The following is a 3,033-nucleotide window of genomic DNA, read 5'->3' on the forward strand; positions in this document are numbered from 1 at the left end:
TTTAATGTGTGCAAGCAAAGTTTAAAGATTATATGCAACAACTTATATTGCTTTCCTTATCTCTACATTGACTATTTAGAACAGAAAGGTTTTGGGGTTTTTTTTGGGGGGGTGGTTTTTATGTTTTGTTTTTGATCATATGTGTGTGTTCCCTCAATTTTTCACTATTACAGGTAAAAGTAAAGCAAACATATTTATAAATGAATCTTCACGACGTCTCTGATTATTTTCTTAGGATTGATATCCAGAAATTGAATTATTGAATCAAAAGTATTAAAGGAATACTATAGTTTCAGCTCCTCCTGTCTTTACAGAGCATGGACAGGCTGGGTGCAAATACTTCCAGGCCCTGTGTAAACCCTGAACTTGATCTTCCCATAGAAAGGTAGAGTGACTGATATGTTTGGAGAATTGGGGTGAGCTGATACCCTGTCATACAGGTGTGTTTTCTGTGAAACACTTCCCATCCCCTGACATCTTGGCTCACTTACTTCTTGAAGTAAGATCACCAGGGCAAAGATCCTCCATCACCACCACCACCACCACCCCAGTGAGGAGTGACTGCTGTTTTAAGCTTCAGGACCTATAAGTTGTATGGGGTTGGAATGGGCAGTAGAAAGTCATAGTTATCATATCTCAAGGTCTAGGATAGGAAGGAGGAGAAGAGGCCCCATCAAGTTCTCCAATCCATTTCACTCAGTAGTCCTCTGCTTTAGAACACTTTGTACTCTTGACTCAACTTGAGACTTTATCTACAAAAATCCAAGTGGGGAATAGGGGTAATTAAAAGGATTCAAACAGCAAAGTTTTCATTAAACCTCCAACAAAAGGATATAAAGCAAGAGCTCAGGGAAGAGAGAGCAGTAAACTCACACTTTGAAACACTCCTCATGCTCCAAATAAATAGCAGTGATAGAAAAAATATGAAAGGGAAACAAACAACAAAGTACGTAAAAACTGTTCAAAAATAAGACATAAATACCTTCAAGGACCAGACATGGAAAAGAAATACAAAGTGGGAGATAAGCACTGGATCAAGAAGCAAACAGGAGCAAATAGTAATTCAGTCCCTATGAAGTAATGGGGAATAAAAATGATCCACCAGGCTAGTCAAAGAATCAGAGGAAGACCCACTGCCTAAGAGAGGTTTTGGTGAAGGACCTCCAAATCATGAAAGAAGGCTAAAAAAACTACAAACTCCACCTAGGACTACAGATTATAGGAGCCATGGGAGGCCAAAAGACAAAGAGTAAACAAAATTCAAAAAAATATGATGATATCTAATGCTAAGAAAAACATTTAAAAGCTTAATATGAATACATTCCAAATGAAATCAATTTTATAGAACAGTCTGAAAGACTTTAAAATAAACATGTTAGGCCCTTCAATTACATAAATGAATAAAATATAGCCATAAAAAAGAATAGGAAATTATAATACAAAAGCAAGCACAATTTTTAAAGGACAAGTGTATATATAAAAGTGATAGCTAGAAATTTTAAAAAATAAAAATAATTAAAAATTTTAAAAACTATAGAATGAGATAAATTCTAGAAAGGACACAGTGGAAGAGAGAATTAATCAATCAGAATATAGTCTGAGGATTCATCGCAAGCACAACAGTGAATCCAGAAAAAAATTATACACACACATATACAAATATGTGCATATGCGTACATACATATACACATACATACACATACATATGTACAGAACAGTAAGAGGCATGGAGGAGAAAATTGAGAGATGTCTGCGTATGTCCGATAGGATACCCAGAGACTAGGGGAAAGAGTAGAGGAGTAATTTTTGACAAATTAATGGTTAGGATTTTTCTAGAACTGCAAGTATGTGTACTCAGAGTAAACATGGACTACAAATACTAAGATAAATAAAAATAAATTCCTACTAAGCTACAGAGTATAATTTAGAACATTAAGGAAAAAATAGCAAATCTTAAAAGCTACCAGAGAGAAAAGACATACTACTTAACAGAAACATCGATTGATGGCAGATTTCTCTTTTCCAGAAAAAGATTTCAGGAGATAATGGAGTAAAATCTTAAAAGCACTGAGGGATAATAATTGTCTTTTTGGGGAGTTGTAGAGAGTTTCTTCTTCACAATCTCTCCAACATCTAAGTATCTAAATGCTGAAACATTCTAGGATTCAGTCCTTGGATCTCTTCTGTTCTTTATCTCCTCTCACTCCCTCGTGAGCTCATCTAGTCTCATAGCTTTAAAGCTCATTTATATGTCAATGAATTCTTTTGTTTCATAACAAATTTCCACAACACTGTCTTAAAATACCAATTTATTATTATCTCTCATTATTCTGGGGGTTGATAGTCACAGCTGAGGAGTGTGAGGTTGAAGACACATAAAGCTTGTTTAGTTACAGGTTTGGTGCTTAGCTTAGGATGACTGGTACAATAGGGTCCAGTTAGACATCTTTATTTCCACAAAGAGTTCTAACTTCTTCACCACATAGTAGTCTCAGAGTAGCATATCTTCTCACATGGTGGCTGATGCCCAGAGTAAATACTCAAGAAACTCATGCAGAAGCTCTGTGTTCTTAAATATCCTATAACATCACTTCTGCCACATTCTGTTGGTTAAACAATTCATTAAGGCTTATAGTCAATTTTCAACACAGTTGCTAGAGTGTTTATTTTTTATTTTTTGTGGTACATGGGCCTCTCACTGTTGTGGCCTCTCCCGTTGCGGAGCACAGGCTCTGGATGCACAGGCTCAGTGGCCATGGCTCAAGGGCTCAGCCGCTCTGTGGCATGTGGGATCTTCCCGGACTGGGGCACGAACCCATATCCTCTGCATCAGCAGGTGGACTCTCAACCACTGCGCCACCAGGGAAGCCCTAGAGTGGTTATTTTAAATCTATGATAGTTCATGTTTTTTTTTATGCCCAAAACCCCCCAGTGGATTCCCATATCATTCAGGATAAAAACCAAAGTCCTTACAAATCCAATGACATTATCTTATCCAATCTATCCAATCTGATTTTTGTTCTCTGACTTCAT

The sequence above is a fragment of the Monodon monoceros genome, unplaced genomic scaffold (genome assembly GCF_005190385.1).
Source record: "Monodon monoceros isolate NGI ecotype Baffin Bay Population unplaced genomic scaffold, NGI_Narwhal_1 Super_Scaffold_19, whole genome shotgun sequence".
NCBI classification, from domain to species: domain Eukaryota; kingdom Metazoa; phylum Chordata; class Mammalia; order Artiodactyla; family Monodontidae; genus Monodon; species Monodon monoceros.